Here is a 13,682-nt window from a genome sequence, read left to right as displayed (position 1 = left end):
TAAAACCCCACTCTTGAAGGTTTTTGAATACTTAAACCCTAAGTAATTCTTCTTCAACAATGTTCTCTTTAATACAACCAACACACACAACCTTTTAAGATGGGGTGGGGACCACATTGTTTTTCCCTAGTGTGAGAGAATCTGGGCATACAAAATCTATATAGGACTGTAACTGTATCTGTTACGATAACTGCTAGTTACAGAAACCACAAAAATTGTGTTTCTGGTGAGACCAGATGAAAAACTGCCCAGCTAAGGCAAATCAGCCCACCGAATCCTAAGAGATAATAAAAATAGTTATTTTAAGCCACTAAATTCTGGGATAGTTTGCTACACAGCAAAAGTTAACTGATATAGGTGATTTCTGATATTGTGGTAGAACTTGAAGAAGACCTCCTGTCTCTTCCATGACCAAGGCCATTTGAGAGCATAATGTGGCTTAGAAGGAAGGACAATGGGGCCGGGTATGGTGGCTCACGCCTGTAATCCCAGCAACTCCCTTTGGGAGGAGGAGGTAGGTGGATCTCTTGAGCACAGGAGTTCGAGACCAGCCTGGGCAACAGGGCAAAACCCCATGTCTACCAAAACTAAACATATTAGCAGGGCATGGTGGTGTGCACCTGTAGTCCTAGCTACTCAGGAGGCTAAAGTGGGAGGATCACCTGAGCCTGGGAGGCTGAGGCTGCAGTGAGCTGTGATCACACCAGTGCACTCCAGCCTGGGCCACAGTGTGATACCCTGTCTCAAAAAGGAAAAAAAAGAAAGGACAATAGAGGGGAGAACTTACAATGAAAGACAGTGCCCCAGTGATTTAGGTTAAAGGAAGATATGTTAAACCAGAAATGAAATAAGGAGACCTGGGAACTCTGCTACATATGGATAGAAAATTAGTGCACAAAGGTCAGTTAAGTTTCATGTTTCTCTAAAGTCTGCAGCACAGACTCATGGTTGCCTACACAATATCCATTCTCATCTTTTTCCCTACCAATATGACCACATATAAATAGATTTTTAGCAGGGGGAGGTAGGCAATGTGATCAACTAATAGAATGCATTTCCCAGCCTCTCTTACAGATGGGGAGGCCCCTGAGATAGAAGCTGAAGTCATTCTTGGGGCTTTCAGGAAGGATCATTAAAGGGGGCTTCCTGCTGGCAGACCCCTCTTTTGGCATTTCCCTTCCTCCTTCCTGCTTGCAATGTGGCTGTAAAGGCATGAGCTCCATGAACCACTTTGTGATCAAGAGGGCAAGGCCCTCACCTTGTGAAGTACATAACTGAAGGAAGCCTGGGTCCCTGATGATTTTGTGGAGTCTCTACCCCTGTCCCAGATTGGTCACTGCTGGACATTTTCTTAAGTAAGAGAAAAGCCCTCTCTTGGCCTATCTAGGATTTCAAACAGCACAATGCAGACCCAAGTGATCACTCTCCTGGGAGAGTCTTATGGACTAACTTCTTAGATCCTTAAATACCAACATATTGTTTTGAATTCCAGTCAATAGCCTATGGTGTGAGGCAGCTCTAGCCTGCACCAGCACTAAATCATACTTAGATTCCTTTGCAGAACTTAAGGTCAGCTAGTTCAGCCATGACTTCCGTATCTGTTGTCCCTGGCTACCACCCAACATGCAAACTCCCCCTCTTCTCACCCATCATTTCCCCCTCTCTCATCCCCACTCTGTTATGGGCTCACTCTACTTGGCTCTTCTCCCCACTATTTCTATCCCCATCACACATACTCCATTGTCTGGTAAACAAATCCCCCTCCATCTTAATTCATGCTTAAAGGTCTCTTCCTGCATTTCTCAAGCTTAGCTGAAACTGGGCTTTCTCCCAGGGACACCTCTCCCCCTTCAGCCTTATCAAATGAAAACCACTCATCTTCCCACAATCCACACATGGCAGGGTCTAAAGTTGAGGGTGGCATTCTCCTTACTCCACTCTTATTCACCACCTCTTATTTCTGTAATGTGAAAGCCACTGTTCCTTGGAGGTGCAGTTAAGTAGTTCTATAGCCTTCTGTACTGGCTAGCCATTGTCACTGACCAGCATGGCGATATCCATGCAAATACCCATCCAACATCCTAGCCTCACAGTCCTTTGACCTCATCTATCCCAGTTACCATCACCTCCTCCTCAGCCACTGCACCATGGCCACCCCTTGGACTTGATCATTGCCTCTGAACTCTTGAACTCCAACATCCTACTCTCTGGTCTCTCTGGCTTCCTCCTCATCCTACTCACCCTACACTTACTCTTTGGCCTTTTTGAGACCTCCATTCCCTTGATATCTCCATTTTCTTCCTATCTCTTGACTTCCTCTTGGCTTGACTTTCCTCTCTAATAAAACATAGCCTAGACTCTGAGGCCCATCATCTCTTCAGAGACACTCTTGTCAATGTCCCTCAAGTCCCAGGCTCGTGTGTCTTCCACTGCCACCAGGAAGAGCCTCCAATCAACCCAACTGCCTTCTTTTCTCCATCGTGTCTCCAGGCTGCTAAGCACGGTTAGAGAAAGTTATACAACTGTGCAGGCTGAGCCTTCAACAAAACCATGATCTTCAATCTTCCATGAACCTGTAGTTCTACCCAAATTATTTACCACTGAGCAGTGTTTGGCTGTTTGCCTGTACACACTAAGTAACATTTACCAGGATGTCTCTATTGGGGAAACCCACCCCCAATATTTCAATGTAGGTTCTTTCTATTTTCCCTAATTGTCGGCCAGTCTGAGAAATAAAGAGAAAGAGTACAAAGAGAGGAATTTTACAGTTGGGCCTCTGGGAGTGACATCACATATCGGTAGGACCATGATGCCCACCTGAGCGCAAAACCAGCAAGTTTTATTAAGGATTTCAAAAGGGGAGGGGGTGTATGAATAGGGAGTAGGTCACAAAGATCACATGCTTCAAAGGGCAAAAGGGAGAACAAAGATCACATGCTTCTAAGGAAACAGGGCAAGGACAAAAGCAAAGATCACAAGGAAAAGGGCAAAATTAGAATTACTGATGAGGGTCTATGTTCAGCTGTGCACGTATAGTCTTGATAAACATCTTAAACAACAGAAAACAGGGTTTGAGAGCAGAGAACTGGTCTGACCTCAAATTTACCAGGGCAGGATTTTTTCCCCACCCTAATAAGCCTAAGGGTACTGCAGGAGACCAGGGTGTATTTCAGTCCATATCTCAACCACGTAAGACAGACACTCCCAGAGCAGCCATTTATAGACCTCCCCCTAGGAATGCATTCCTTTTCCAAGGTCTTAATTATTAATATTCCTTGCTAGGAAAAGAATTCAGTGATATCTTCCCTACTTGCACGTCCATTTATAGGCTCTCTGCAAGAAGAAAAATATGGCTCTATTCTGCCTGACTCCACAGGGAGTCAAACCTTATGGTTGTCTTCCCTTGTTCCCTAAAATCACTGTTATTCTGTTCTTTTTCAAGGTGCACTGATTTCATATTGTACAAACACACATGTTTTACAATCAATTTGTACAATAGTGGTCCTGAGGTGACGTACATCCTCAGCTTATGAAGATAACAGGATTAAGAGATTAAGACAGACGTAAGAAATTATAAGAGTATTATTAGGGAAGTCATAAATGTCCATGAAATCTTCACAATTTATGTTCCTCTGCCGTGGCTCCAGCCGGTCACTCCGTTCAGGGTCCCTGACTTCCCACAACATGTTTTCATATCCTTCAGCCCCATAAGTTAATATTAACTACTGAAATAACGATGACATGAACCCCCATTTTTGCCTGCTAAGGCTGAATGTCATTCTGACTAAAGCTCTGAGTTGAGGATTTTGAGACCACATTTGGGCCTTTATCACAGCAAGGAGGGGTACTGAATGACACTGTTTGGAGTTCTCAAAGGCAAGGAGGTAAGCAACTGTCAGCAGATGTGACCTGTGTGGCATGATCCTCTCCCTGTTCTATAGGCTGTGTCGCTCACTTCCTCTGTGGGAATGAAGCAAACTGGGAGAAAAGGCCTGCCTGTCTCCGGCTGGGTAGTCCTTGGCCTGTGAGGATTCTCTTCTAATAATTCACAAAGGGGTGGCTGTGTTCAGTCACATGACCAAGGAGAAGGGCTACTACTCCCTCCTCAAAACACTGCCTCCACTCTTCTCCAGACTGAAGGCTGACCCTAACCAAGGAAATGATCCAAAACTGTCCAGAATGGGGGGCCCTGAAGAGGAGTTGTACCTTTAGTTAGGTAACTCACTCCTAGAACAAAGAACCCTGAGCCATGTTGCTACAACCTTAAGACTGGTCTCAGAACTTTGTCACATATAAAAAAACCTTCAAATGTCCCTCCATTATCTCTAAGAGCTAACGAAGAAGATAACACTTGAGCACTAGCTCTGCACAGAGTCGTTGAATATTCACTGTTTAAGAAAACAAGGAGACAAGTAGAAATTTGAGCACTTGCAGGGTATCTGACAATATTAAGCAATATTTTTAGGTGGGACAATGGTACTGTGGTTATGCTTTTTTTAAAGAAAGAATTCTTCCCTTTAGAGAAACACACTGAACTACTTAAATGAAATTACATGAGTTCTGGGATTTGCTTGGAAAACAATGAGGGGAGAGGAGGGAGTTGATGAGGGTATCTAGAGGAAAAGATGATAAGCATTTTTTCTGGAATGAGCCATATAGTAAATATTTCAGGCTCTGTGGGCCAGACATCTCTGTCCCCACAACTCAACTCTGCCACTGTAGCACAAAAGCAGCCATAGGCAATATGTAAATGAATGGGAGTGGCTGCATTCTTTAAAAAGTTAATTTTAAAGCCTGTAGCTGGCCAGACTGAGGCCAAATACTGTAGTTTGTTGACCTCTGGTCTAGAGGAAACAAGAAAAGCCATGAGTTGATAATTGACGAAACTGAGTGATGGGGGTCTCAGAATACTAATTGGTCTATTTTTTTGTATGTTTCAAATTCTCCACAGTAAAACATTAAAAAACAAACAAAGAAGGAAATAGACCATATATTTTTAAGAAAGATTACCATCACAAATGCTGAAAATAAAACCATATGGTTTTTTTTTTGGAGACTGAGTTTCACTCTGTTGCCCAGGCTGGAGTGCAGTGGCGCAGTCTGGGCTCACTGCAACCTCACCTCCCAGGTTCAAGCAATTCTTGTGCTTCAGCCTCCCGAGTAGCTAGGACTACAGGTATGTGCCACCACACCCAGCTAATTTTTGTATTTTTAGTAGAGATGGATTTTCACCATGTTGGCCAGGCTGGTCTTGAACTCCTGACCTCAGGTGATCTGCCTGCCTCAACCTCCCAAAGTGTTGGGATTACAGGCATGAGCCACTATGCCCGGCCACCATTTGGATCTTGAAGCATTAAACCTTCAGATGTATGGAAAATGTTCTCCTAGTAATTCCCTAGCAATTGGGAGAATCGATTTCCCACTGGCCTTCTCTAGGCCTTCCAAACCAAGACCAGGCCAGGAGCGATGGTTCCAGAGCTGGCATTGCTACCACAGCAGCACAATTCTGGGCAGGCTACAGGGCTGAGGCTCAGTATCTGTAAGATACAGGATCTATGGGAGGGTCACTTTAACTCTCCAACAAGACAGTGGCCTCCCTCCACTCCCCTGCCACACAGCAGAGCACAGTGGTTGAGAGCCAAGTAGTGAAAATCCCTGGGGAGGTTACCTACCCTCTCTCTGCCTCAGATTTCCCCAAATGAGGATGACAACATGGAAGCCTACCCCAAACCAGGTAAAACCCCAAGGCACATAATGTCATCATGCCTGGAGATGTTCACTGTTGTCATAGAGATGTCATCTCTAGAGCTTCTTTCTCCCATTTTCAAAGGGAAAGCTGAGGGTGCTGATTGAACCCCAGCCCACATTTCTCCCATGGGACATGCACAGGTTTTTTTTTTTCGTTGTAATCATTATTGCTGGGTTCCCCTCCTAAGTGGTTCCACCAATTCACAGGCCCACTAGCAGTGGGGTGAGAGTAGTATTCCCTCACCTTCTGTGCACAGTTCATATTAGCAAACCATTGTAGTCAACCTCACTGGGGGCAGACACTGGCTCCTTGCTGATTACGGTGAGATGGGGCATTGGCAGGTCCACTGGCTGCCTATACTTCTGCTTTTGTGATCATGTCTTTTTATCCTTGAGTCACCACCAGTGTTCTGAAGCCCAGTCTTGGCTCTCCCTCACATTCTCTTTTCCTGACCCAACCTGTAAGGCCTCTGCCCCTCCCTGTGGGTCCCTTCAGATGTTCACCATCAGCTCTGGGGGCTGGGAAAAGCTTCCTTGTGACTGGGGATATCTGTCCCGCCCCTCCCTTACAGACCTCAGGGAATTTCCACCCAGCGTGGAGGGTGTATACTGTACCTCTTCTGCAAGATGGCAGCTGGGACTTGGATGACCCCTGTATCCCCACTGCTCAGGCACTGACTTGATGCCTCCCTAAGACAGCACTGGCCTCCAGCCTAGCCTGAGAAAGCCTGCTTTTTTTTTTTTTTTTTTTTTTTTTTTTTGAGATGGAGTCTTGCTCTTGCTCTGTTGCCCAGGCTGGAGTGCAGTGGCGCGATCTCGGTTCACTGCAACCTCCACCTCCCGGGTTCAAGCGGTTCTGTCTCAGCCTGCTGAGTAGCTGGGACTACAGGTGCACGCCACGATGGCCAGCTAATTTTTGCATTTTTAGTAGAGATGGGGTTTCACCATATTGGTCAGGCTGGTCTCAAACTCCTGACCTCAGGTGATCCACTTGCCTCGACCTCCCAAAGTGCTGGGATTACAGGCATAAGCCACCGCGCCAGGCCAGAAGCCTGAATTTTTTTGTACTCTCCTTTTTCCTTGAAAGCACAGAATACTTGTGGGCTGGCTATGGAATATTTTTTACCTGGAAATGTCTTCATAGGTCAGAACTGTGAAAAGGCTGATGTTTTATCTGAATTACAAAGTAGCAGGTTGTCCTGTCCTGGTAAAAAACAGATATTGGTAAAAAACACAGCTCGTCCGGGTGCAGTGGCTCATGCCTGTAATCACAGCACTTTGGGAGGCTGAGGCAGGCAGGTAACTTGAGGTCAGGAGTTCGAGACCAGCCTGGCCAACATGGTCAAACCCTGACTCTACTAAAAATACTAAAATTAGCGTGGCGTAATGGTGCACACCTGTAATCTCAGCTACTCAGGAGGGTGAGGCAGGAGAATCACTTGAACCCAGGAGGTGGAGGCTGCAGTGAGCCAAGATCGCGCCACTGGACTCCAGCCTGGGCCACAGAGTGCAGCATACACAGTCAGCTTGTGACACAGCTGAGCCTGAGTTTGTGAATAAGAGGGCTGAGAGCAAATGCTTCCCAAACTTTGTCCTGGAAGGAGACAATACCTTTATCATCTTAGCTGGGAACACAGTCTGCCCTCCAAAAGGAAGATGCTATCCCTATTCCCTGAGACTGTTCACTATACAAACATCCTTGAAAAGAGGCTGGTCACAATGGCTCACGCCTGTAATCCCAGCATTTTGGGAGGCTGAGCTGGGTGGATCACAAGGTCAGGAGTTCAAGGCCAGCCTGGCCAAGATGGTGAAACCCCATCTGTACTAAAAATACAAAAAAATTAGCCGGGTGTGGTGGTTGGTACCTGTAATCCCAGCTAGTCAGGAGGCTGAGGCAGAGAATTGCTTGAACCCAGGAGGCAGAGGTTGCAGTGAGCCGAGATCGCACCACTGACCTCCAGCCTGGGCAACAGAGTGAGACTCCGTCTCACAAAAAAAAAAGAAAGAAAGAAAAGAAAAGAAAAGATAGCTCAGAACAAAGGCTGCCAGGGCTTATGCGTGTAAGATGGGCAGACCTATGGCGAATCACTTCCCAACATAGATTCTTCACTTTCTAGAATTCATTAGATGAGGGGACAACAGAAAGACTTGATAGGAATGGTGACCTCTCACAAATCCGTAACATTGCAAATAACACTCTCCCCTATACGGGCCCAGCTACTTTTCCTTGAGTGAAGAGAAGTATACTTTCTGGAACTTACTTTCCCAGGGCTGCTATTGAAATCCTGTTCCAATCAGACCATAAGATCAGTTAGGTGATTTAATTTCTGCAAAAGAAATAAACATAGAGTGAAATCATTCCAAGTTTTGAGGGAGAAGTATCACAGTTTTGGAACATGTTATAATTTGATAATCTCCTCTAAAAGTGGCTATTTGTTTTTTGAGTCAAATGGGCTTGTCTCTTAGAACAATTAACGTGGTTTGGAAACCTGACAGGATAAATTGGATAATGACTATTTAGCATAATTTCGGGTAAATGCAGTTCTCATGGAAGGTGGAAAGCTATCAGCCTGACAGTCCAAAGCACCGACAGTTTCTCCCCAAGAAGGAATAGGAGGTAGAGGTAGTGGCTAGACATGTTTCTATTTTTAAAACTGGCTTTTATTGAATGTTGGTGAATTTATCTCAGTATATTGATTTTAATTGGGATTTTAAAAACTCCTTTGAAAAGTCTGAGGCCCTCTAAAAATGTCAAAAAGGCTTAGACTGGGTCAACATCTAAAAAACCAACATAAATGAACTCAACCTTTTTTCTCTTTAATTCCATCAGACTGTTACTACAGATACCAAATAGCTGTGTTCTGTCTCTATTCAAAGTGTTGTCCTGGAGTTGTGTAGATGCAGCTACATCATTCTGTCTGGTCAAGGAATGGTAAGGTAATATGAACTTTGGGATTTTTGTACATACAAATAAGGGGCCTTTTTGTATGTGGAGGATGGGGTTCTAGGTTGACCTTTTCAGAAATCTAGCATTTTTAAATGTCATATCTAAGCTTCATAAAAAATTCCAGTATTAATACGCACATGAAAAAAATCTGTAAAATGATTTATAAATAGACTTACATCTTGGGAGGCAGTAGTATGGTGTGGTGGTGAGTCTGCCTGGGGCCAGAAACAGCTGCCCCTCAGTAGGCTTAAGATAGAAAGGTTACATATGCATAAGATAGAGGGGTTACATATGCTTGTTTTTGACCAAAATAATTATCTTGTGTATACCTTTAATCAATTTGGTAGTGTCACATAAATTGTTTTACATTTCTATGTTGTCTTATTTGTCTATTTGATTTGGTTTCCCCCACTCTGTGGCCACTTTCTATAGCGCTAAGAGTACTGAATGTCATTAGGTAAGAGGTAATTACCCTTTCCTTCTCAATAATTTATTTGACGGCCTATATATTTATTTTAATGACAACGTTGCTCAAAACACATTTGAAATTGCCTTTTTCAGGTACACAAATCATACAAGAGACTTGGCATTGTCAATTTATGGTTAAAATTTTTGGTCATCATTTATGACCAAAATAGAAATGAATAGTAGCACTATGTGTATTAGTCCCAATGGAACAAGCCAAATATCCATAATATCCATTGTTAGAATGGATGCACTGTAGTGTATTCATTCAATAAAGGACTATGAAGACATGAGAATGAAAAGCTTAATGCTACCCACAGCAACACAGATGAATTTCAAAAATATGTAATTGATCCAAAGAAGTCAGAAAGTACATACTGTACACTTCCATTTACTTAAGTTTCAAAATCAGGCAAAATTAATCTATAGCGGTAAAGTTGGGATTCTGTTTATGCTTTTACCCATGGTGGGGACAGGATGCTGGAAGGGAACACAAGGGAAGAATTTCTGGGGGGCTGGTAATTTTGCTTCACGGTGCTTTTTGAATGGGCATGTTCACTGTGAAAATTAACAAGTAGTACACTTATGATTTGTACACTGACTTTTCTATATATGTGTCATACTTCAATAAGAACTCCTTTCAAAAAGTAAAAGTATTACTCCCCCTACACCTTAAGATGAACCTCATCTGTCTGACATTGTGCCGAATGACTCGGGACACCTAGAGTGAATACAGCTCTCAGCGCCAGGTAGGTTGTGACTGAAGCTACACAGACTCAGATATAATCCAGCCATGGATGACTTTTGTTGTGGGTGTTTCCTGGCCTGCCATTCAGGCTGCTGGAGGTGAATGGCATCGGAATCTGGAGAAGAAGTTCAACGGGCCCAGGGGCTGAAGCTTGAGGAAATATTCCTGCTGCTCAAGAGCCTGGAACTCTCTCACCTGCCCCACATCTATTAGTCTTTCTGGACAGTTGTGGAAGTTTCTACGTCTCCCTTTTCTACCCCTGTTACTTCTTTTAAAAGTCTTTTTCCTCCTAGGATGAGTCCAGGCTATCCTCACCCAGCTCTCCTGCTGAATGTCAAACACTTTCCACTTGCATCACTTTTTTTGGAATCTTCTCGCAGAGTTCCAGCAGTGCCCCCTTGTGGCTGCGACCAGGCAAACTGCAGAGCTGTTTCCAAGATCTCCTACTCCCTCTTTGCTCTATTTCTTCTCCTCCCTGGTGTTTTTTGAACTCATGCTTCTTTCTGGGTACCCAGAACCTTCCAATTCAGTCACCCTTAAGATCTCGAAGAATCCAATCTTACAGACCTTTCATTCCCTCCCAATTCTCCCCATCAACATTTACTTATCCTATGTCCCATTCCATTGGTCTCTGACAACTAAAGGGAGATGATCCTTACAATATAACTCAGGCATAGCGAATAAACAGCTTCAAGTGTAACCTTTCCTAAGTAATAGTTGCTGTTTTATAATAGCAGCTTCCAATGTCTTCATCCAAAGGAATGAGTAAGAAAGGAATTCCAGCTCCATGGTAAGGTCAGGGGTTCTCTTCTGATGTCCCTCAAATCACACTGCCATATTAAGACAGGCTGTGTCAGTTAGTGTTTACTGTTAGCAAGCCACCAAAACAGACCCAGCAGAGGGAAGTTACAGTAAGGATAGCAGGAGTGTACAGGTGGAGGGAGAGACCAGCCAGCCAGCTTTGGAAATGGGCCACTGGGCTAGAAGCAGGACTATGGGAAAAGAGCCATTGGAGGAATGGTCTCATAAGGACACCACCCTCACCTTAATGATCTCTCACCATGTTTAGACTCCACATCATTCTGCTTAAAATTCACGTTCCAGGGAGGATGGGCAATAGGGCCAGCTGGGGTCATCGAGCTGCCACCTGGCTAGGGCAGAATAGACACCTGATTGGCTGTTTGGAAGGTGTGCTCAAGCTGGGTGGTCCAAACTCACCAAAGTCCACCATGTGAACCCCATCATGCAAATCTGAGATCGAGTACATGTAATTATCCCAGGCCACATACCAGTGTAATAGATCTACTCTCCTAACGACAAAAGAGTTGACACCTTCATTCTCTTCAGCAACCAGAAACCTAGGTGGGGTCTGACTTAAGGTTTGAAACGAAGAATAACTAATATAAACATTATTGCCAGGCACAGTGGCTCATGCCTGTAATCCCAGCACTTTGGGAAGCCGAAGCAGGCGGATCACTTGAGATCAGGGGTTCCAGACCAGCCTGGCCAACATGGTGAAACCCCATCTCTACTAAAAATACCAAAAATATCAGTCTGGTGTGGTGGCACATGCCTGTAATCCCAGCTACTCGAGAGGCTGAGGCAGGAGAATCACTTGAACCCAGGAGGCAGAGGTTACGGTGAGCCAAGATCACGCCACTGCACTCCAGCCTGGGTGACAGAGTGAGATTCTGTCTCAAAAGTAAATGAATAAAATTTTTTAAAAAAACATTATTATATGAGCCAAATAGTGCAGCGACTCCATGTATTAGGTTTTTGTAAGAAAATGAGGCTGAAATGGCAAAGTGCTTCTCTTAGGCACTGTAAATCAGAATGGTATACTTCTGGCCAAATGTGTCTCCCACTGAAGACTAAGAAGAGAACATGGCTATCCTTTACATTGTCACTGTTGATGAATAGGCCCTCCTGGCAGCATGCCAGGTCACATCATGAAAGGACAGCTGTGGGTGGTGTGTACAGTGTCAGTCCATGAGAACGAGTCATGAGGCCATGTAGTGCAAGAACGAAAGATAAAGGAAGCAGCACAGAACAGTGCTTCAATGTTTAATGCTTATGTCTCGCTATGCTGATGAACTGCTCTTACAAAACAACTTCCCTTTAAAACAAAGACTCAAAAACCAAAATGAAGTGAGGCATTTCATGGGGCAGTCCACATGTCAGGATCACCTCCAGACTGTACTACTCCTGGTCACAAGCCACTCTGGCAGAACAAAACCCCAGATGACAGGCCTCAGTTCAGATTTCTTCATAGCAGTGGAAATAGCAACTGTGTAGGCAGGCAGAGGTCTTTGAGTAGAGTTGGTGTCCCCTTGTTCCATTTCATTTTGTAATTGTTCTATATTTTTCTGATTAAAGAGAATTTTGAAGAATCCCTAGTAACAAAATAGTAAAGATGTTGTTGTACTGCCTCTGAATTTTCCTCTTATGATATGCACCAATGTATTAGTACGTTCTCACACAGCTTTGAAGAAATACCTGAGATGGGGTATTTTAATAAGCAAATAGGTTTAATTGACTCACAGTTCTGCAGGGTTGGGGAGGCCTCAGGAAACTTACAATCATGGTAGAAAGGGAAGCAAACATATCCTTCTTCACATGGTGAAAGCAAGGAGAAGTACAGAGCAAAAGGGGAAACACCCCTTATAAAACCATCAGATCTCATGAGAACTCACTATCACAAGAACAGCATGGGGGTAACTGCTCCTATGAATCAGTTACCTCCCATCAGGTCCCTCCCACAACACATAGGCCTTATAGGAACTACAATTCAAGATGAGATTTGGGTGGGGACATAGCCATACCATATCAACCAAGAGGTGACTGAAGCCAGACTTTCTGGTCCTTCATCATTTCTCCACTAAATATATTGCCATAAATCTATGGTAGAATAACATACATTCTAGAGAAATTAGCAAAATGGACAAATTATACAGAAAAGGAAAATAAGAGGTATGGAACTGATCTGGAGATGACTACAGGTACAAGATGTTACATGGGATATTTCCTGACTCAGAGTTTTGTCCAAGGCCCCAAAGGTGAGCACAATGTTAAGTGTCTGCTGGATCTAATGACAGATGTTAGACCATTTACCCAGGGCTTACTAAATGGTGAGCCCCCTTGCCACTCTTCAGCTTATGTACAGGAGAAGGCAAGAGTGAAAGAGGGTGGTTACAGTTCTGGAAGCTTCCTTCCCACCCCACTCCAAGGCAAGTGAGGGGGACTTTGACAGAACCACTCAGAGAGATTGACAGGTGCCCCTGTTGTAGAATGGTGTCTAATTCTCCAAAAAAAAAAAAAAAAAAACAACAATGAATAGGCGAGAAGCCAGCTAGAGCTACCTAAGACCGACTGTGAAGATGACGAGAAGGGCTGCAGAGGGAACAGCCCTGCTTCCAGGGCTGGGTGGGGAGCAGAGCCACTGGGTTGTTCCCATGGGCTAAGTACACATCAAGCAGCTGGGCCTAAGCTGTCTTGGAAGGACCCTGACCAAGAGGCCTGCAGGTGAGGTAACCTGACAGAAAAAGTTTGTGTGGGATGTGCTACCAAAAGCAGGAGCCGGCAGTCAACCAGAGGGTACAGCATCTGAACCATGGAATGGGTAAGAAGAGGCTACCAGCAAAGGGAGGGTCCTCCAAAAGCTCTCCAAAGTGGGCGCCTCCAAAGAACAAAAGAGGTATTAGGTTGGTTTAAGCAGTCTGTGGCCCACCAGCCAGGCACTGCCCGACCCATGGAACTAGCTCTTCTGGGAGCCTC

This window comes from Rhinopithecus roxellana, chromosome 7 (genome assembly GCF_007565055.1).
Source record: "Rhinopithecus roxellana isolate Shanxi Qingling chromosome 7, ASM756505v1, whole genome shotgun sequence".
NCBI classification, from domain to species: domain Eukaryota; kingdom Metazoa; phylum Chordata; class Mammalia; order Primates; family Cercopithecidae; genus Rhinopithecus; species Rhinopithecus roxellana.
This window is presented reverse-complemented; position numbering follows the sequence as displayed.